The sequence below is a fragment of the Octopus sinensis genome, linkage group LG26, assembly GCF_006345805.1.
Source record: "Octopus sinensis linkage group LG26, ASM634580v1, whole genome shotgun sequence".
NCBI lineage: Eukaryota > Metazoa > Mollusca > Cephalopoda > Octopoda > Octopodidae > Octopus > Octopus sinensis.
In genome coordinates, this window is record NC_043022.1 from 2,558,331 (window position 1) to 2,581,588 (window position 23,258).

General features: G+C 40.6%; 1 protein-coding gene and 1 long non-coding RNA gene across 6 annotated transcripts in view; both read left to right on the top strand.

Moving 5' to 3' along the window:
* LOC115224738 (myotubularin-related protein 3) overlaps window positions 1-23,258 on the top strand; it is a 288,784-nt gene that overhangs the window by 13,174 nt on the left and 252,352 nt on the right. The window lies entirely within an intron of this gene.
* On the top strand, window positions 2,852-18,048 carry LOC118768030. The gene is made up of 3 exons (XR_005003953.1): window positions 2,852-2,888; window positions 10,627-10,629; window positions 17,662-18,048. It is a non-coding gene; the product is annotated as an uncharacterized LOC118768030 (long non-coding RNA).

Below are 23,258 nucleotides of genomic sequence, written 5' to 3' on the forward strand. Positions count from 1 at the left end.
GAGATAACACTTGATTAATTCAAAAAAATTCTGATGCATCTAAATTAAGTACCATATTCATTTGAATCCAAATTGTTTGCTGAACTTAAATATTTGATTGATTGATTGATTCTAGTTTCAGCTCACGAGCTGTGGCCATGCTGGGGCACCGCCATTTGGTGTTGCTACATGGTTTTACTTCACGAATGCTTTTTAGCAACTGCCATTTGGTGCATGAGAGAGTTCGATGCAGCTGCCCTCATCTGCACCTCCTGCCGTGAAGTTGGTTCATCTGGGATACCTGACAAGAAGAGATCCAGTTTCATTTTAAAGACATCTGCATCCACCCCATGCAGGTCTCTTAGGTTCTTCGGGAGGATATTGAAAAGCTGTGGGCCTCGGAAGCCCAGGCTATCACACTATCTTGTCCTACATCTTGATGGCAAATTTGGAGTCCTTAGCACCACGCAGTGGCGCCCAGTTCTGGCATTTGTGTAACTCTCGATGCCAAAGTTTGGGACAAATCCTTCCAGGATCTTCCAGATGTATATTATGGCATATCTTTCACAAAAGTTCATATATATATATATGTACTTTTAGGATTAGCTATTGCAAAAAAATGTGCTCAATACCATGTGTAAGCAATGTGAATAAATCAGCATTACATTTGACAGAGTAACCCGAATGCTAAAGGGGTAACGAACCCTTTAAATAGTCACAAAGAACTCTAGGGGTCAGTACTGACCACATTGCTGACCCCTGGTAGTCAGTGGTTGGTGGTCTTTAAGGTCCAACAGGACATGTAAAGCCAAGCACTTTATGGATGTGAATCCCTAGCTAATCCTATGAACCAGCCACAACTGGCTATATCTGAATACATAGATATAGATACATACATTCATATATTATATATATATATATATAATATATATATATATATATTTCTTTGTAAGCCCAGTACTTATTCTATCGGTCTCTTTTGCCGAACCGCTAAGTGACCGGGACGTAAACACACCAGCATCAGTGTCAAGCAATGCTAGGGGGACAAACACAGACACACAAACACACACACACATACATATATATATATATATATATATATATATATACGACAGGCTTCTTTCAGTTTCCGTCTACCAAATCCACTCACACGGCATTGGTCGGCACGGGGCTATAGCAGAAGACACTTGCCCAAGGTGCCACGCAGTATGACTGAACCCGGAACCATGTGGTTGGTTAGCAAGCTACTTACCACACAGCCACTCATACATATATATGTGTGTGTGTGTATTTAAATATATAGGGAGAATTCACAAAAAAAAACAAAAGACGAAGACAGGTGGTGTAGACAACAAACGGATGTATTAGTATAATGCTTGAGAACTGAAAAAGTCTTTAATGTTTCGAGCCTATGCTCTTTCACAGAAAGGAACAGGGAGAAAAAAATAAAGAATGTGTAGTGGCTAGCGATCTATCATGGCAGAGAAGCTTGGATTTGGTCATTCAACCAGTCATTCAAGTCAGCGCAGGAAGAAAAACGCCAATCTTTGGTTTGAAGACGAAAGGTAATCTGCCATCAGGACAATGCTCAGACACATACAGCAAGGATGACATTCCAAGGGCTGGAGCAGTTTGAATGGGAAATGATGCTCCACCCAGAATATTTGCCAGACATTGCCCCATCTGATTATCATTTATTCTACTGTCTTCAAAATCATTTGGATGGGGAAAATATGAATTCTGTAGATGAGGTCAGAACAGAACTGGAGAAGTGTTTTTTATCACGGACAAGTGAACTTTGGAAGAGGGCTTTGCAAGTCTACCAGATACATGGAAGAGCATTGTGGAAAACGAAGGAGACTGCATTTTAGATTTAAAAAGAACTTTGTTTATCTTAATTTTGGAAAAAAAGTATAAAAAACATTATTTATGGGATGACCCAATATATATATATGTGTGTGTGTGTGTATGTGTTGTATCTTTATGCGGTAACTGAACACTGTGTATGTATATTATATACACAAGTGTATGTGTATTTGTATGTGTGTATATATGTGTGTGTTACATTGTATCTCAACTGTAGTAATGAAGGTGGAATACGTCACAAATGACTGGATAAGAAATATAATCTGTCTGCTTCTTATTGGTGAGTTACTGACATTAAAATATATTAAATGAGATTGTTTTTAATGTCATTAACCTGTATTAAGGAAACCGATAGATTAAGACTGCTACTGCTGCTTTAGCACGGACGTTTGATTGGCTGACTTACTTTCGCTTTCCAGTACTGAATATATTCAGAGTTTAAAATGCCAGCGTGACTGTACGGTAAGAAGTTTGCTTGTCAATCATCTGGTTTTGGGTTCAGTCCTATTGTGTGGCACCTTGGGCATCTGGTGCACTAATAAATCTGCCAGCTGAGCCGCCTTAATAATAATAATAATCATAATGGTTTCGAATTTTGGCACAAGGCCTGAAATTTTGGGGTTGGTGTTAGGAAGTGCATCCAGCCATAGAAACCATGTCAAAAAAGACACTGGTGTATGATGCAGTCCCCTTACTCATTGGATATTCAACAGACCGTCCAACCCATACCAGCACGGAACATGGACACTAAATAATGACGGTGATGATGATGATGTTATATATATATATACACACCTTGGTGAAACTTGTTTGGCAAGTGATTTCATCTGCAATCGTGAATTGATAATAAAGCAGTTGTAACATGGTTGTCATAGCAACAATTAAAAACACACACACGCACATATATTTGCATATACTCATATATATATATATATATATATATATATACACAGATATAGATACATACATTGTTTTAGTCACTTTTACATTATTATTATTATTATTATTATTATTATTAAGGCGGTGTGCTGGCAGAATCATTAGTGCACCGGACGAAATGCTTAGTGGTATTTCGCCAATCTCTACATTCTGAGTTCAAATTCCGCCGAAGGTCAACTTTGCCTTTCATCCTTTCAGGGCTCAATAAATGAAGTACCAGTGAAACACTGGGGTCGAAGTAATCAAACTAGTCCCCTCCACACAAATATGGGGCCTTGTGCTTCCAATAGAAAGGATTATTATTATTATTATTATTATTATTATAATGTGGGTGATTGTAGCGAGAATGGCTCGAGTGAACAGGCCTACTCTGTGCACTTTTGGCCTTTTGACCACTGTCCCCTACTTACGTTCCACAACTGAATTGGTCAGTCTACAAACTACCCAGCTGATCTCCAGTATTTACCTATTTCTTTACTACGCTCAAGGGGCTAAACACTGAGAGGACAAACAAGGACAGACAAACGGATTAAGTCGATTACATCGACCTCAGTGTGTAACTGGTACTTAATTTATTGACCCGAAAGGATGAAAGGCAAAGTCGACCTCGGCGGAATTTGAACTCAGAATGTAAAGACAGACGAAATACCTATTTCTTTATTAGCCACAAGGGGCTAAACATAGAGGGGACAAACAAGGACAGACATAGGTATTAAGTCGATTACATCGACCCCAGTGTGTAACTAGTACTTAATTTATCGACCCCGAAAGGATGAAAGGCAAAGTCGACCTCGGCGGAATTTGAACTCAGAATGTAAAGACAGACGAAATACCTATTTCTTTATTAGCCACAAGGGGCTAAACATAGAGGGGACAAACAAGGACAGACATGGGTATTAAGTCGATTACATCGACTCCAGTGTGTAACTGGTACTTAATTTATCGACCCCGAAAGGATGAAAGGCAAAGTCGACCTCAGCGGTATTTGAACTCAGAACGTAAAGACGACAGAAATACCTATTTCTTTACTACCTACAAGAGGCTAAACACAGAGGGGACAAACAAGGACAGACATAGGTATTAAGTCGATTACATCGACCCCCAGTGTGTAACTGGTACTTAATTTATCGACCCCGAAAGGATGAAAGGCAAAGTCGACCTCGGCGGAATTTGAACTCACAACGTAATGCAGACGAAATACCGCTAAGCATTTCGGCCGGCGTGCTAACGTTTCTGCCAGCTCGCCGCCTTAAATTTACCTGTAACACGTGTGTGTGTGTGTGTTTGTGTGTGTTAATTCCAAGTGAGGTAATGCCACCAACCCATAGCCAGATACTGGAAATAAGCAATATTGCTTCCATGATACTGATTCGAGCGAGGTCGTTGTCAGTACCGCCTGACTGGCTCCTAATTCGAGCGAGGTCATTGTCAGTACTGCCTGACTGGCCCCCAATTCGAGCGAGGTCGTTTCCAGTACTGCCTGACTGGCACGTAAAAGCACCCACTACACTCTCGGAGTAGTTAGCGTTAGGAAGGGCATCCAGCTGTAGAAACTCTGCCAGATCACATTGGAGTCTGGTTCGCCAGCCCTCAGTCAAATCGTCCAACCCATGCTAGCATGGAAAGCGGACGTTAAACAATGATGATGTTGACATGAGTCTATAGCCATCATAGGATATTGCGACAAGGGTACACACAATACACACACACACATGCACATTGCATGTGTGTGTGTGTACATATGGGGTATAGAAAGGGTCATAATCCAAACTGAGCCCTTGTGAAGCACATTTGCATGTTCCCAATAATGTTATTTTTTGGCTGAAGAATCAGACAAGAGATTCTATACACATTTTTTTCTACATGTATTCCTTTATAATTCCTATACTGTAATGAAACATGTGTAATGGGGATTTGAAGTTATACCACGTTTTTCCAATCTTTTCTCTCTCTCTCTACATGTATGTGTGTGTGGGGGGGGGGGGTTCAAAACGGCACAACAAAAGAAAAGACAAGGACAGGTGAGAGGGAGAACAACAATCAAGTTGTGTTCACTTGATGCTCAGAAAAATGGAAGTGTCTTTGACATTTCAAGCCTGTGCTCTTCTTCAGATAGGAATGAGGAGAGAAAAAAACAGACGGGGAGAAGAAAAAGAAAAAGAAAACCGAATGGAGAGAAAACACATGTGGCTGTGTGGTAAGAAACTTGCTTCCCAACCACATGGTTCCCAGTTCAGTCCCACTGTGTGGCACCTTCTACTGTAGTCTTATATTGACCAAAGCTTTGTGACTGGATTTTGTAGATGGAAACTGAAAGAAGCCTCTTTTGTGTGTGTATATGTATATATATATATATGTGTGTGTGTGTATGTATATATTTGTGTGTCTGTGTTTACCACCACTACCACCACTTCATGACCAATGTTGGTGTGTTTACCTCCCTGTAACTTAGCAATTTGGCAAAAGAACTGATAGAATAAGTACTAGGCTTACAAAGAATAAGTCCTGAGATCGATTTGTTTGACTAAAGTCAGTGCTCCAGCATGGCTGCAGTCGAATGACTGAAACAAGTAAAAGAATAAAAGAATATATATATATATATAGCTTAATGGTTCAGAGCACCGCGACGTGTAATCACGGAGGTGTGAGTTCAAGTCTCACAGCTGGCTGCCAACCCTTTTTCTGCAAATTAGGGGTAGTTTATTCTGTTCAGGCTATATTATTAGCATTATCCTGCGTTTGAGAATTTAAAATCACTTCTTTAACTTTATAATATATATACTCTTTTACTCTTTTACTTGTTTCAGTCATTTGACTGCAGCCATGCTGGAGCACTGCCTTTAGTCGAGCAAATCGACCCCGGGACTTATTCTTTGTAAGCCCAGTACTTATTCTATCAGTCTCTTTTTGCCGAACCGCTAAGTGCGGGGACGTAAGCCACACCAGCATCGGGTCAAGCAATGCTAGGGGGACAAACACAGACACAAACACACACACATACATACATATATATACACATAATACGACAGGCTTCTTTCAGTTTCCGTCTACCAAATCCACTCACAAGGCATGGGTCGCCCAGGCTATACAGAAGACACTGCCCAGATGCCACGCAGTGGGACTGAACCCGGAACCATGTGGTGGTAAGCAAGCTACTTACCACACAGCCACTATATAATATTCGCTTGATGCTCAGGTTTTTGTATGTGAATATATATATTCACATCCATATATATTATAAAGTTAAAGAAGTGATTTTAAGGTCTCAAATGGAGGATAATGCTAATAATATAGTCCGGACAGGAAAAGCTACCCCTATTTGGCAGAAAAAAGTGTTGGCGGCCGGCTATGAGACTTGAACTCACACCTCCGTGATTACACGTCGCGGTGCTCTGAACCATTAAGCTACCCACACCACAAATTCTTCCGATGGGCTTCTTTCAGTTTCCACCTACCAAATCTACTCACAAAGCTTTAGTTGGCCTGAGGCTATTGCCCAAGGTGCCATGCAGTGGGTTTGAATCCAGACCACACATTAGGAGCAAGCTTTTTAACCACTCAGCCACCCCTCTGAGAGAGGGGGGGAGATGTAAGATAGAATTTTGGATATTACTCTTTTACTTGTTTCAGTCATTTGACTGCGGCCATGCTGGAGCACCGCCTTTTGATTGAACAACTCGACCCCAGGACTTATTCTTTGTAAGCCCAGTACTTATTCTATTGGTCTCTTTTGCTGAACCGCTAAGTGACGGGGATGTAAACACACCAGCATTGGTTGTCAAGCAATGCTAGGGGGACAAACACACACAAACACACACACATACACACACACATATATATATATACATATATACATATAAGGCGGCGAGCTGGCAGAAACGTTAGCACGAGTTCAAATTCCGCCGAGGTCGACTTTGCCTTTCATCCTTTCGGGGTCGATTAAATAAGTACCAGTTACGCACTGGGTCGATATAATCGATTAATTCGTTTGTCTGTCCTTGTTTGTCCTCTCTGTGTTTAGCCCCTTGTGTGTAGTAAGAAAAATATATATATATATTAATATATATATATATTATATATATATATATATAATCAACATTGAGGGTAAAATTAATTAATTATTAATCAATTTCACCAAGTATTCAGTATGCAAAGGGACCATTTAAGGCGAATTCAAATTATTACATATAAAAAGGGCTTAGTAAAATAAATTACTTTGCCGCATACTGAACTCATTAGAAATAGTAGCTAAAAAAACTTTTTTAAAAACTATTTCTAATACTTAAAGAAAACCTCTCTCATATAGTGTTTGCTCAATTCAACTCACGAAAGTATGGGGGTAAAGACATTAAAAAATCAAATGCAAAGGTTCTCAAATAACGTTCTCAAATAACCTTTGCATTTGATTTTTTGATGTCTTTACCCCCATACTTTCGTGAGTTGAATTGAGCAAACACTATATGAGAGAGGTTTTCTTTAAGTATTAGAAATAGTTTTTAAAAAAGTTTTTTTAGCTACTATTTCTAATGAGTTCAGTATGCGGCAAAGTAATTTATTTTACTAAGCCCTTTTATATAATATATATATATATATACGACGGGCTTCTTTCAGTTTCTGTCTACCAAATCCACTCACAAGGTATTGGTCGGCCCGGGGCTATAGCAGAAGACACTCGCCCAAGGTGCCACGCCGTGGGACTGAACCCAGAACCATGTGGTTGGTAAGCAAGCTACTTACCACACAGCCACTCCTACGCCTATTATGGTTTTTAAAAAAAAATTTTTTTTTTAATAAAATTATCCTTGCTGTGTAATGTAATACTTACAACTACAAAACCAAGTTTTCCTCTCAATGCGACTAGCAAAAGGATGCTGACCTCACTGATATCAGCACTCTTCTCTTATCGCTTCATCAACGGGTTCGTTAGTCATTAATTATTTAACACACATTGCCAAGGCTTGCACTGTTATGTCGATGAGAACCAACCGATTCAGTTCGGCCTGTCTGTGTATGCTATATTTAGCTGGAAGTTTCTAGATTTTCCACACCTCTCTCTCTCTCTCTGTCTTCAGTCAGAAACGATAGATAATTGATCTCTGATGAAGTAAGATATCTACTGAAACTATTCAAATGAATCTGGCTTCTCTCAATACAGACAGGAAAAATGTGGCTTAATTACGGCAAGAAGTTTGCTTCCCAACCACATGGTTCTGGGTTCAGTCTCACTGTGTGGCACCAAGGTCTTTTATAGGGTTAGAAGAACTGAAGGACCACTGCGATGATAAGTGTGTGAATCTGAGAGGGGAATGTGTTGAAAAAAAAATCATAACTGGCGCAGGAGTGGCTGTGTGGTAAGTAGCTTGTCTACCAACCACATGGTTCCGGGTTCAGTCCCACTGTGTGGCACCTTGGGCAAGTGTCTTCTACTATAGCCTCGGGCCGACCAAAGCCTTGTGAGTGGATTTGGTAGACGGAAACTGAAAGAAGCCTGTCGTATATATGTATATATATGTATGTATGTGTGTGTATATGTTTGTGTGTCTGTGTTTGTCCCCCTAGCATTGCTTGACAACCGATGCTGGTGTGTTTATGTCCCCATCACTTAGCGGTTCTTCGGCAAAAGAGACCGATAGAATATGTACTGGGCTTCCAAAAAGAATAAGTCCCGGGGTCGAGTTGCTCGATTAAAGGCGGTGCTCCAGCATGGCTGCAGTCATATGACTGAAACAAGTAAAAGAGTAAAGAGAGAGTAATCGATTCTACTGTATCCTTTTTTACCCAAAACCAGGAACTTTTCAGCACCACCTCATGTATACACATATACTCTTTTACTTGTTTCGGTCATTTGACTGCGGCCATGCTGGTGCACTGCCTTTCAGTCGAATATATCAACCCCAGGACTTATCCTTTGTAAGCCAAGTGCTTATTCTATTGGTGACTGTTACCAAATCACTAAATTACGGGGTCATAAACACACCAACATCGGTTGGTGGGGAGACAAACAGACACACATATATATATTATAGGGTGGCTTCTTTAAGTTTCTGTCTACCAAATCCAGTCACAAGGCTTTGGTCGACCCAAGACTATAATAAAAGACACTTAACCAAGGTGCCACAGAGTGGGACTGAACTCAGAACCATGAGGTTGGGAAGCGAGCTTCATACCACACAGCCACTCCTGCACCTATATATATATATAGCTGATGCCAACGCCACCTTGACTGGCTTCTGTGCCGGTGGCACATAAAAAGCACCATCCGAACGTGGCCGATGCCAGTGCCGCCTTGACTGGCTTCCGTGCCGGTGGCACGTTAAAAGCACCAACCGATCGTGGCCGATGCCAGACTCCCCTAGCACGTGAAAAGCACCCACTACACTCACGGAGTGGTTGGCGTTAGGAAGGGCATCCAGCTGTAGAAACACTGCCAGATCAGACTGGAGCCTGGTGCAGCCCCTGGCTTCCCAGACTCCGGTTGAACCGTCCAACCCATGCTAGCGCGGAAAACGGACGTTAAATGATGATGATGATATATATATATGTGTGTATATATATATATATTATATATATATATATATATATATATATACACACATACACCCACACATTTCTTCACCTGTGCTTGAGGTGTTGTGACCTGCCACTACCATAAACCAGGTGTGTTTACATGGTAACAGACTTCACTATACCTGTTGCCTGTCAATAGCATTATATTTATATAAACCTGTTCATCATTTGACCACTGGTCAACAGTATATCTACACACCAACTAGTATTGACTTTTTCATACTTGACCCTCTCTCCCTCCCCCCCCCCTCTCTCTCTCTCTCTCTTTCTCTTTCTCTTCTCTCCCCCCCCTCTCTCTGTCTAAACTTCTTAATCTTGTGTCCAACACAGCCTTTTGTTGTTTGCAAATCACATGATGTGATAAATCCCTCTTCTTTCCTCTTCTTTTTCTTCTTTTCTCTTCTTTTTCTTCTTTCTCTTCTTTCCTCTTCTTTTTCTTCTTTTCTACCTTCTTCTTCTTCTCCTCCTCCTCCTCATCCTCCCACGTCTTCTTTTCATCATGTGATATAGCTTTGCTTCACTTATTTATTTATTTGTTACACACACGCACATACACCCACACACACACATGCCCACACACACACACACACACACGCAGTTAGTTTTTAATGGTTGACCTTGAAGTTTCTAGATTTTCATAATGTAATCAAGAAGTGGATGTGTGGTAAGTAGCTTGTTTACCAACCACATGGCTCTGGGTTCAGTCCCATTGCATGGCACCTTGGGCAAGTGTCTTCTACTATAGCCTCGGGCCGACCAAAACCTTGTGAGTGGATTTGGTAGTCAGAAACTGAAAGAAGCCCGTCGTATGTGTGTGTGTGTTTGCTTGCAGAGACAGCAACTGAGTATTGCCTAAAGAGATACCTATACACCTTCTTATACAGGTAAATCGTTACATAATTTAGTTTAAACTTAATTTTAAATCCTGTACAGCGCAGGAGTGGCTGTGTGGTAAGTAGCTTGCTAACCAACCACATGGCTCCGGGTTCAGTCCCACTGCGTGGCACCTTGGGCAAGAGTCTTCTACTATAGCCTTGGGCCGACCAAAGCCTTGTGAGTGGATTTGGTAGACGGAAACTGAAAGAAGCCCGTCGTATATATGTATATATATGTGTGTGTATGTTTGTATGTCTGTGTTTGTCCCCCTAGCATTGTTTGACAACCGATGCTGGTGTGTTTACGTCGCCGTCACTTAGCGGTTTGGCAAAAGAGACTGATAGAATAAGTACTGGGCTTACAAAGAATAAGTCCTGGGGTCGACTTGCTCGACTAAAGGCAGTGCTCCAGCATGGCCGCAGTCAAATGACTGAAACAAGTAAAAGAGAGTAAAAGAGAGAGTACATACAAGGGTCTGTATGTATCGAAACAATTGTAGGGATTAAAAAGCTGCCTAACCCTACTTACTCTCCTTCTTAACTCTTTTACTTTTTAGTTTCATTTTCACACACAAGGAATACCTGAGACTAGAATTGGTAGCTTACCATAAGAATACTGCCGGCTATTTGGGAATTCTAAGGGTGAATTGGCTGTACTTGTACTCTTATACGTTCTTAACAGAACACACCTCAACTATATATTTTGGGGGATTACATCGAGCCCAGTATTCAACTGGTATTTATTCTTTAGTGGAGGCGCAATGGCCCAGTGGTTAGGGCAGCGGACTCGCGGTCGTAGGATCGCGGTTTCAATTCCCAGACCGGGCGTTGTGAGTGTTTATTGAGCAAAAACACCTAAAGCTCCACAAGGCTCCGGCAGGGGATGGTGGTGATCCCTGCTGTACTCTTTCACCACAACTTTCTCTTACTTCCTATTTCTGTTGTTCCTGTATTTCAAGGGGCCGGCCTTGTCACTCTCTGTGTCACGCTGAATATCCCCGAGAACTACGTTAAGGGTACACGTGTCTGTGGAGTGCTCAGCCACTTACACGTTAATTTCACGAGCAGGCTGTTCCGTTGATTCGGATCAACTGGAACCCTTATCGTCGTAACCGACGGAGTGCTTCCACCATTCTTTCGACCCTAAAAGGATAAAAAGCAAAGTTGACCTTGACGGTATTTGAACTCGGAACCTAAAGACTGAGAAAATGCTACTAAGCATTTTGTCCAGCTGGCTAAGGATTCTGCCAACTTGCCACCTGCATGGAATTATTGTAAGATTAAAATAAACCCTTTTCTTATTACCTCCGCCTTAACGAAGGCAGAGGTATTGTTTTCAGTCATGTTTGTTTGTTTGTCCGTGGACAAGATATCTCAAGAACTGCTGGATGGATTCGGATGAAACTTCCAGGGATGTTTGACCTCATGACTGGCACGAACTGATTAGATTTTGGGATCAATCCAGTACCGGACAAGGATTCTGGATTATTTTTCCAGTTTTTTTACTTAATTTTTCAGAGTGGTCGAGTTCATTTTTAGTATTCTCGTTTGAGAGAGCAGTTGAGTTTATTTCATATATTCTCATTTTAAAAATTATCTCTCGCTAATCATTGAGAGGATGTTGGTGTTGCCTTGGCGGAGGTTTGCACTCTCTGGGTGCTCTTGTTTTTCTTTAATTTTCTTTGTTTTTTTCTAATCAAAACCTATTTTCAGGTGAAATTACTCTTAACCAACCATGCGTGACCTGAAGGTTGCACAGAGTTCATAAACACTAAAATTATTCACCCATGTCATTAACAATTTTAAACAGATTGTAATGTAGCATCTGGGATAAACCTCGTTCACAATTAGCAGATTTCTTAATTAAGCATGAAGCTCAAACAAAGCTAAATCAAATGGTTTTGTGAATAAACATTTATATGCATTTGCTTCCATTTCACAGCAGCAGCTTCTCCCTCTCAGCTGGAATCGGTACAGAATTTCCTGCCTGGTTTTGCCATGTTTCTGTTCTACAAATATCATCATCATCATTTAGCGTCCGTTTTCCATGCTAGCATGGGTTGGACGGTTCAACTGGGGTCTGGGAAGCCAGAAGGCTGCATCAGGCCCAGTCTGATCTGGCAGTGTTTCTACGGCTGGATGCCCTTCCTAACGTCAACCACTCCGTACATGTATTGGGTGCTTTTTACGTGCCACCCGCACAGGCGCCAGACGGTGCTGGCAAACGGCCACGAACGGATGGTGCTTTTACGTGCCACCGGCACGGGGGCCAGGCAAGGCTGGCAACGGCCACGATTGGATGGTGCTTTTACGTGCCACCGGCACGGAAGCCAGTTGGGGCGGCGCTGGCAACGGCCACAATCGGATGGTTCGCTTACTTGTCACCGGCACTGGTATCACAGCCACAATTTCCATTGATGTTGATCGACTTCGATTTTGGTTCTGATTTGATTTCGATTTTTTGATTTTTTGATATATGAATCTATATTCATAAAGCAAAGCACAGGTGTGGCTGTGGGGTAAGAAACTTGCTTCCTCACCACAAGGTTCCAGGTTCAGTCTCACTGCATGGCCCATTGTGTATATATACATGTATATATCTATGAGTGTGTGTCTTTGTGTCTGTGTTTGTCCCCTCCATCACCACTTACCAACCGGTGTTGGTGTGCTTACATCCCCGTAACTTCAAGGTTTGGTGAAAGCGAACAATAAGAATAACAACTAGGCTTACAAAGAATAAGTCCTGGGGTCAATTTCTTCAACTAAAACCCTTCAAGGCAGTGCTCCAGCATGGCCACAGTCAAATGTCTGAAACAAAAGGATAAAAGAATACACACACACACACAAAAAGAAGGGAGGGAAAGTGGTAATATTTATTTAGATGTAGATATAGATATAGATATATCTTAATATATAAAACAGAGTTTGTGTGTGTGTGTGTATTCCTTATGAATTCAAAAAGTGAGTTGGCGATTTTGACAAATGAGGTATCAGTAACCTTTTGGCTATCAAATAAACTATGTTTTTTGCCCAGCAACTCTTTTTGACTACAAAAATAACCTTGGAAAGAAGGTCAGGTCACACAATTTTGTGGTCTTTAACTAAGGGAGGCAATTCTGCCTGAACACTCTTTATCAGTACTTCATTTAACAACAAATGTAAACACACACACACACACATTAGGTGCAAGAATGACTGTGTGGTTGAGAAGTTTGCTTCCCAACCACATGGTTCCACATTCACTCTCTCTGCATGGCATCTTGGGCAAGTATTTTCTACTAATTAGCCTTAGGCCAACCATAGACTTGTGACTGAATTTGGTAGACGGAAACTTCAGTATTGCTCATCAGAAAATGACTGAAAGACACGTTTATAAAAAAGAGTTTTTTGCTTCATACTGCTCATGTGCCAATTCTGCCCATAAGAAAGGAAAACATCATGCAATGTGGCTGTAGATTGTAACACCCTGGCAACGCTGGGGTGCATTGCTAGTGTCTGTGTGTATGTATGTATATATGTATGTGTGTGTATATATATATATATCTCTTATTATAAAAGGCAGATTTTATCTGCCTCCCTTTACAATATAGGATTTCTTCAATTACAATTTACCTAGCATTTTTAAGAGTACAATGCATCGCGTCATGCCAGGTCCAGTTTTTAAAATTTAAACTCCAATTAAGCAAAATTTACAGAAAACTCACATTCTGGTGTGTGTGTCAAATGCTTTTCTTAGTCTGGTTTACACCACACGCAAACGCACACACACAGTGGGCAACGAATAAAATGAAAGTAAATAGCGACAGAGTGATTTGAGGAAGACTAAACTGAAAGTATTCTGTCTATGACGCTGATAGATACATGAGTAAAATGTATGGGAAGCTAACAGCTAAGAGTGAGTGAAAATGTTCTTGGAAGAGAGTAAATAGCGAGAGAGAGAGTGATTTGAGGAAGACTTTACATTAAATAACCGTAGTGGCTTGTGTTAGTAATAAAGTAAACATACACTCATACATACATACATACATACTACATACATACATACATACATACATACATACATACATCATACATACATACATACATACATACACACACACACACACATACACACACACATACACACACACATACACACACACATACATACATACATACATACACACATACACACACACACACACAGTATTGAAGCTTGAGAACAATCAGATACATTTGCAACACATCTGTTGAAAATATTATTGTTCATACATATACATATATACATACAGACAGACAGACAGATAGACACACACACAACACACACACACATGATCCAGCATGGCCACAACCTCAAGGCTGAAACATATAAAAGAATAACAGAATATAATGTGTGCAAAGTACAAGAAATATTAATGCAGTATATGGGGATTGGACAATAAGCGTAAGGCAGTGTCAATGGTGGTTCCAGAAATCCCGAGCCATAAACTACAGCCTAGAAGACGAGCCTCATCCTGAAAGATCTGTAGAACTCGACAAGGACATCCTGAAAACCTGGTGGAACAAAATCTCATCGTAACTGTTGAGGAACTAGCAGAGAAGCTTGGATTTGGTCATTCAACCATTCATTGAGACCTGTGTGCTATCGGAAAAGTCAGCAAATTGGGTCAATGGGTTCCTCACGAACTTTCCGAGTCTAATTGCATGCAGAGAGTGAATGTATGCTTTTCTTTGCTGTCACATCTCACCACTACTGCGCTATGTATATCTATATATATAAAACTGTAGTTGTGTGAGTGTCTGTCCCCTTCGATTTAGATTCCTAACTACTCCCACATTTTGCGGTGCAGTTTAACCAAATTCGGGTATCTTATAGTCATGATTAATATCGAGCCCGTCTGAATATTAACGCGCGTCTACAATGAGTCTACGATTTTTAAAATGATTTAACATCATTTTTTATTCCATTTTAATGCATAATTTTTCGTATGTCGATGGCGGCGGAGTTGGCGTCCACGCTCACACCTGCACCTGTGGGGAAGGGAGTGTAAGGAAATCAACGTCGTAATGCGTTGTCAAGAGACCAGTGTTCTTTTAGAACGACTTCATGGCTTGAAGACACCAAAACAGAAATGGCTAAGAAAGCGTCTACATGAGTCTACGATTTAAAAAAAAATTTACCATCGTTTTTTTTCCATTTTAATGCATTTTTTCGCTATTATATAAGGGAAGTAACTCTCTAAAAATGTCTACGATGAGTCAACGATTTAAAAAAAAATTTACCATCATATTTTTTCCATTTTTAATGCATTTTTTGCTATTTTTTGGCTATAACTCTCTAAAAATGCTTATATAGTTATTTCCCTTACAAACCCGAGCAACGCCGGGCGATACTGCTAGTATATATATATAACACAGACACACAAACACACACATACATATATATATATATATATATACATATATACGACGGGCTTCTTTCAGTTTCCGTCTACCAAATCCACTCACAAGGCTTTGGTCGACCCGAGGCTATAGTAGAAGACACTTGCCCAAGGTGCCACGCAGTGGGACTGAACCTGGAGCCATGTGGTTGGTAAACAAGCTACTTACCACACAGCCACAAGCAAATAAGAAAATGGAGAGGATAAATGATCGGCAAACATCAGCCTGTAAACATTCAATTATATCTAATTATTTGGTAGATGGAAACTGAAAAGAAGCCTGTTGTACATATATATATATGTGTGTGTATATGTTTGTGTCTGTGTTTGTGCTCCCCAACATCACTTGACAACCGATGCTGGTGCGTTTACGTCCCCCATAACTTTGCGGTTCGGCGGAAGATACTGATAGAATAAGTACTAGGCTTACAAAGTACTAAATCCTGGGGTCGATTTGTTCAACTGAAGGCAGTGCTGCAGCATGGCCGCAGTCAGATGACCGAAACATGTAAAAGAATAAAAGAATGTCAAGTCTAGCTTGGGTTATACGGTTGTAATGTGTCTGTGGTAATTGGAACATCTGTCGATCATAGACCTACTCAAGTTGATCAACTCTGACCTAGGGCTAAACATAAGCACTTGGCTTTGTGGTGGAGGGGGCGAGAGGTGTGATCAAAGGGTGTTCTTACCTGCAATTATTGAACAACTTGGCCAAATGCCAATGTTAGGTAAGACATTCTCTCTCTCTCTCTCTCTCCTCTCTCTCTCTCTCTCTTCTCTCCTTTCTTTGTCTTCTGTCTCTTTCTTTCTCTCTCTCTTTCCCTCACTCTCTTTCTCTTTTCCCCTCTTGCTTTCTCTTTCTTTCTCTCTCTTCCTTCTCTTTCTCTCTTTCTCCCTTCTCTTTCTTTCTTCATCTGTCTGTCTCTTTCTTTCATTTGTTCTCTCTCTCTTTCTTCCCTCTCTTTCTTTCTCTATCTGTCTGTCTGTCTCTTTCTCTCACTTGTTCTCTCTTTCGTTCTTTCTCTTTGTATATGTTTCTCTCCCTCTCTCTCACTTTCTCTCTCTTACTCTCACTCTCTTTCTCTTTCCTACTTTCCCTCTCTCTATCTCTCTCTCTTTCTCTATCTCTCTTACTCCTCTCTCTCTCTTTCTCTGTCTGTCTCTTTTTCTCACTTGTTCTCTATCTCTGTTTCTTTCTCTTTCTATATGTTTCTCCTCCCCCCTCTCTCTCTCTCCTTCTCCCTCTCTCTCTAATCTTAACTCTACTTAATAGGTCATTTACTCGTTAGCTTTAAGCTACACTAATTTAAGAATCATTTACCTGTTTCTGCTTAATTAATACCCAGTGACGTTCAACGTGTTGTCATTGTTGTTGTTGTTGTTGTTGCGTAGCTCTCGGTCAGTCTTGATCCGGCAGAGCTACAATCAAATGTGTACTGGTTGTGACCTTCTCATCGCTAATTCCCTCATGTTGCTGTTTAGCCCCAGGCCAATCCTGATGGAGTAGACCTACAGTGAAAGGCAATCCAGTGGTGCCCATCCTATCTTTTATCAAGACATGTTGTTGTTTAGCCCTGATCCAGCAAACATGGGATAAAATGCAATCCAACTGTGACCATCCCCAAAATAAGACATGTTGTTGCTCAGCACTTCAGCTCTACGATCAAAGTCAATCCAACTGTGATCATCCAATCTTTTATTCTGATATGAGTTGTTTAGCCCTAGGCCCCATAGATCTACGATCAAAAGTAATCCAACTGTGACCATCCAAGTTTTTATTCTGATATGAGTTGCTTAGCCCTAGGCCCCATAGACCTACGATCAAAGGTAAGCCAACTGTGACCATCCAATCTTTTATTCTGAGCAGTTGAGTTTATTTGAGATATCCTCATTTCAAAAATCCTCTCTGGCTGATCACTGAGAGGATGATGGTGTTGCCTTGGTAACAGTTTGCTCTCCTCTGAGTGCTCTTGTTTACTTTTGTTTTTAATTTGGTCACCTGGTATAATCATTAGTGCTGGACAAACTGCTTAACGGCAAATTGTCTGTCCTTATGTTCTGAGTTCAAATTCCGCCAGGGTCGACTTCGCCTTTCAATCTTTCAGGGGTCAATAAATATAGTACCAGTGAAACCCCAAGGCCAATTTAATTGATTAGTCCCCATCACCCAAATTTCAGGTTTTATGCCCATAGTAGAAAGAATTATTATTATTATTATTATTATTACTATTATTATTATTATTATCATTATTGGCAGCACATGCCATCTAAGTGATACTCGGGTACAAATATATGAAGCCCAGTATACCCATCATGACTACCCATCTGATAAGGGTACACCAGGCACATGCATCACAACCACATATCCGTGACATGATGATCTCATATCAAGATAAACAGCACATGACCTTGCAGGTGGGGCCCTGTTAGAATTTGCTTCTGATCGTGTAGCCCATCCCACTCAAAGGGTCTCTGAATAAGGGTTGTTTAAGGATGTTCAACGAAACACCCATGTTTCCAGAGGTGAATCATTGAAACCCCCAAAGAATTCCTCTCAACACATGGCTATGATGCTCCCCCACTACTTCTGCTCGTGATCAGAGATGCACATATCGTCAGCCACTAAGGGACATGCTCAACTGGTTAAGGTCACAACTGACAAGCAATCTGTGGTATTGGAGCAGAATATTTGCTGTAGCCCATCTTTTTACCAACACAAAACAATGTACATGATAACACTTCCAATCAGTTAAGATCAGAAGCCATGAGGGCCACTGCCTGGTACTGCATCAGGGCATATTATTATTATTATTATTATTATTATTGTTATTACTCATTGCAGTAGATTAAATAGTTATTAATGGCCAATGATATTTTTTTTAATTAAAGCTTAATATCAGATGTTAAAATTAAAATATATTCCCCCTCTCTCTTCCCTCTCTCTCTCTCTCTCTCTCTCTCTCTCTCTCTCTCTCTCTCTCTCTCTCTCTCTCTCTCTCTCTCTCCTACTTTTTCTTCTTTTTTTGTTTAAATCCGTGACGTTCATTTTTCGTGGCTTTATCAATTATTGTTGTTGATCAACAGTAATTAAAATTTCGTGATTAAACTGACATTGTCTTAAAAGAAGAAAAAGAACTCTTTATTCAAAAGTTACTTTGAATTATGATTAAATAAATTGATATTTTTTATCATTCATCTGCCACTTGTTTCAGTCATTGGACTGTGGCCATGCTGGAGCCAGTACTAATTTTTTTTTTATATATATATATGTGTGTGTGTTTGACAACCGATGCTGGTGTGTTTACGTCCCCGTCACCTAGCGGTTCGGCAAAAGATACCGATAGAATAAGTACTGGGCTTACAAAAGAATAAGTCCCGGGGTCGATTTGCTCGACTAAAAGTTGGTGCTCCAGCATGGCCGCAGTCAAATGACTGAAACAAGTAAAAGAGCAAAGAGTATATATACACACATACACACACGTGATGGGCTTCTTTCAGTTTTGGTCTACCAAATCCACACACACACAAAAGACACTTGCCTAAGGTGCCACGCAGTGAGACTGAACCCGGAACCATGTGGTTGGGAAGCCAGCTTCTTTACCCCAGCGCCACATCCATGTATGTGTCATCCCAGTTCCATGGCAAACATTTTGTTGCTAAGGTTAATAACATCGACATCTTTCATATTGCGTGGCTGTTGGATCAGTGTGTGTGTATGTGTGAGGTTGTGTTTGTGTGTGTGTGTCTGTGTACGTGTGTGTGTTATGTATGTGTGTGTGTTATGTATGTGTGTGTGCTATGCATGTGTGTGTGTGTGTTATGATTATATGTGTGGGAGTTATGTCTGCTTGTGTGTGTTATGTATGTATGTATGTATGTATATACATTTGTATGTATGTATGTATATACATATGTATGTATGTATGTATATATACATATGTATGTAGGTATATACATATACATATGTATGTATGTATATACATATGTATGTATGTATATATATACATATGTATGTATGTATATATATACCTATGTATGTATGTATATATATACATATGTATGTATGTATATATACATATGTATGTATGTATATATATACATATGTATGTATGTATATATATACATATGTATGTATGTATATATATACATATGTATGTATGTATATATATACATATGTATGTATGTATATATATACATATGTATGTATGTATATATATACATATGTATGTATGTATATATACATATGTATGTATGTATGTATATATATACATATGTATGTATGTATATATATACATATGTATGTATGTATATATATACATATGTATGTATGTATATATATACCTATGTATGTATGTATATATATACCTATGTATGTATATACATATGTATGTAGGTATATACATATGTATGTTCATACTTGTGTACGTAGGTTTGTATGTCTGTCTGTCTGTCTTCCACGCTTGGCATTGTGCATTGATGTTGTAATCCAATCTGCAGAAGACTCTCCTCCTCCTTTGCTCTCCCCATTTACCGATTCTTCTCTCCATTTTCCGTTTTCCGTGTCATTGTACGAAGCTGCACTTTTGTTGCCTGTTCCAGATACGTTTTCGCTCAGTCTTTCACTTGTTCCAGTCATTGGACTGCGACCAGGCTGGGGCACTGCTTTGAAGTGTTCAAGTCAAACGAATCGACCGCAAGAATTAATTTTTTTTGTTTTAGTATTTTTTGTTTTTGTTGTTGTTTTTTTAGTATTTGTGCAGCATTTTTATTGCAATTTGGTTGTTTGTTTGGCAATTGGTAGCATGTGGTCTTGGGTTCGGTCTCAGTAGGCGGCGCCTTTGGTGAGTGTACTCTATGGTAGCCCTGGGCTGACCAAAGCCCCCGTGAGTGGATATAGTTGATGGAAACTGAAAGAAGCCTACGTGTGTTTGTGTATGTGCATGTGTGTTTGTGTGTGTGTCTGTCTGTCTGTCTGTTTGTGTGTATGTGTCTGTCCGTTTGTGTGTGTTTGTTTGCATGTATATGTGTGTGTCCGTCTGTGTGTGTGTGTGTATGTGTGTGTGTGTATGTGTGTGTGTGTCTGTTTGTGTGTTTGTGTATGTCTGTGTGTGCGTATGTCTGTTTGAGTGTGTGTATGTCAGTTTGAGTGTGTGTATGTCTGTTTGAGTGTGTGTATGACTGTGTGTGTGTGTGTGTGTGTGTGTATGTCTGTTTGTGTGTGTGTATGTCTGTGCGTATGTGTATGTCTGTTTTTGTGCGTATGTGTGTGTCTGTTTGTGTGTGTGTATGTCTGTTTGTGTGTGTGTATGTCTGTTTGTGTGTGTCTGTCTGTGTGTGTGTCTGCACGTGTGTGTCTGTGTGTGCGTGTGTGTGTCTGTATTTGTGTGTGCATGTGTGTGTGTGTCCTTCTTCTCCAATATCCCTTGAAAGCCTGTCCTGACTCGGGCAGTATATTGACTTGCTGGGGAAATAGATGAGTGTTGGTGGCAGGAAGAGTACCCTGTTGAAGAAAACCTGCTCCAAAGGAATTCTGTCTGACAAATGGAAACGCCAAAAGGTGGACATTAAAGCAATGATAATTTAGCAATGAGTCGCTTCATTCGGCAGGAATTGGTACCAGGTCGTCTGGGAACGGTAAATATGACATGGAGATGGTAATGGATAAATTTCCTGAAGGAAATTTGTCTTGCATCGTTATTCTGTTGGTACTAATAATGACAATGAGTGAAGAAGGGGGTATTGATGGGGTGGGGAACGAAAAGATGATGACAGCAGAAGAAAGGAGGTGGAAGACGTTGAGGAGATGATGTAGGAAGGAGAGGCTGATAGGAGAGGCTGCAAAGGAGGATGAAGGGGAGAGAAATTAAGAAAGAAAAGGGGAAATAAAGGAATAGAAGAATGTAATAAGGAGGCAAATGAGGGAGATGACAGATGATGGGGGTAGAGATAAGGGCAAGCTGCCGGAAGATGGGGAGAGATAAGAGCAAACTGACGGAAGATGGGGAGAGATAAGGGTGTGATGATTAAAGAATTATGACAATGGCAACACTCTTTTACTTTCGCTTTCTCCTGCAAAGCTAAAAGTCTTGTAATATTTCTAATCAATGAAACCATTGATAAAGTGTTAAAAACAGATATAAAACTGAATGAATTCTGTAAAGGATTAAATTTTCTTATTAAAAAATGTTTTCAGAACATTTTTACTTTCTTCCTTTTCCTCCATTTGCATTGTGGGAGGTGTCAGTGGTGGTGGTCGTGGTGGAAAGGACTTTATAGAAAACCTATTCAGCTTTGCTTAATTTGCTTGTTTTAAGTTTTAAATCTCGGTGCAAAGTCTTCCAGCTCTGAATAGAATGAATATCGTAAGTTATTGATTTTTTTTTTTTTGTTTATCGATCGATTTATTGGGAAAATTGGATCAATAACTTCATTGTGGTTTGTTACAGTAGAGCCATAGGTTATTATCAAACAACCTTTTGCTTCCAGTTCTCTACCAATACGGTGTCTGTCGAAGCTGATAGGTTTGGCTTACAAAGTGTATTTATAGAGAAATGAACTGAGAATGGAAAGGACATGGCTGTTGGTGTTATTTAACCCTAGGTTGGCCCTGATCAGGTAGACTTAGAATCGAAGGTGCTCTAGCTATGAACACACTTTTTATCATTATTTCAAAACTAGCTCTCCATCGGTTATGACAACGAGGGTTCCAGTTGATCCAATCAGCGGAACAGCCTCCTCGCGAAATTCATGTGCTGGGGTGGCTGTGTGGTAAGGAGCTTGCTTCCTAACCACATGGTTCTGTGTTCAATCCCACTGTGTGACACCTTGGGCAAGAGTCTTCTACTATAGCCTTGTGAGTGGATTTGGTAGACGGAAACTGAAAGAAGCCTGTCGTATATATGTATATATATATATATATGTGTGTGTGTGTGTGTATCCGAACGTAGCCGATGCCAGCGCTGCCCCGACTGGCTTCTGTGCCGGTGGCACATAAAAAGCACCATCCGAACGTTGCCAGCGCCGCCTAGGCTGGCTTCCGTGCTGCTGGCACGTTAAAAGCTCCAACCGATCGTGGCCGATGCCGCCCCCCCCCCGGCACCTGTGCAGGTGGCACGTAAAAAGCACCCACTACACTCGCGGAGTGGTTGGCGTTAGGAAGGGCATCCAGCCGTAGAAACTCTGCCAGATCAGACTGGAGCCTGGAGCAGCCCCTGGCTTCCCAGACCCCGGTCGAACCGTCCAACCCGTGCTAGCGCGGAAAACGGACGTTAAATGATGATGATGATATGTATAGGTGCAGGCATGGATTTGTGGTATGAAGCTTGCTTTCCAACCACATGGTTCTGGGTTCAGTCCCACTCGTATCTTCTGGTCAGGCCAACCAAAACCTATTATCAAACAACCTTTTGCTTCCAGTTCTCTACCAATACGGTGTCTGTCGAAGCTGATAGGTTTGGCTTACAAAGTGTATTTATAGAGAAATGAACTGAGAATGGAAAGGACATATATGTATATATATATATATATATGTGTGTGTGTGTGTGGTGTGTGGTGTATCCGAACGTAGCCGATGCCAGCGCCGCCCCCACTGGCTTCTGTGCCGGTGGCACAA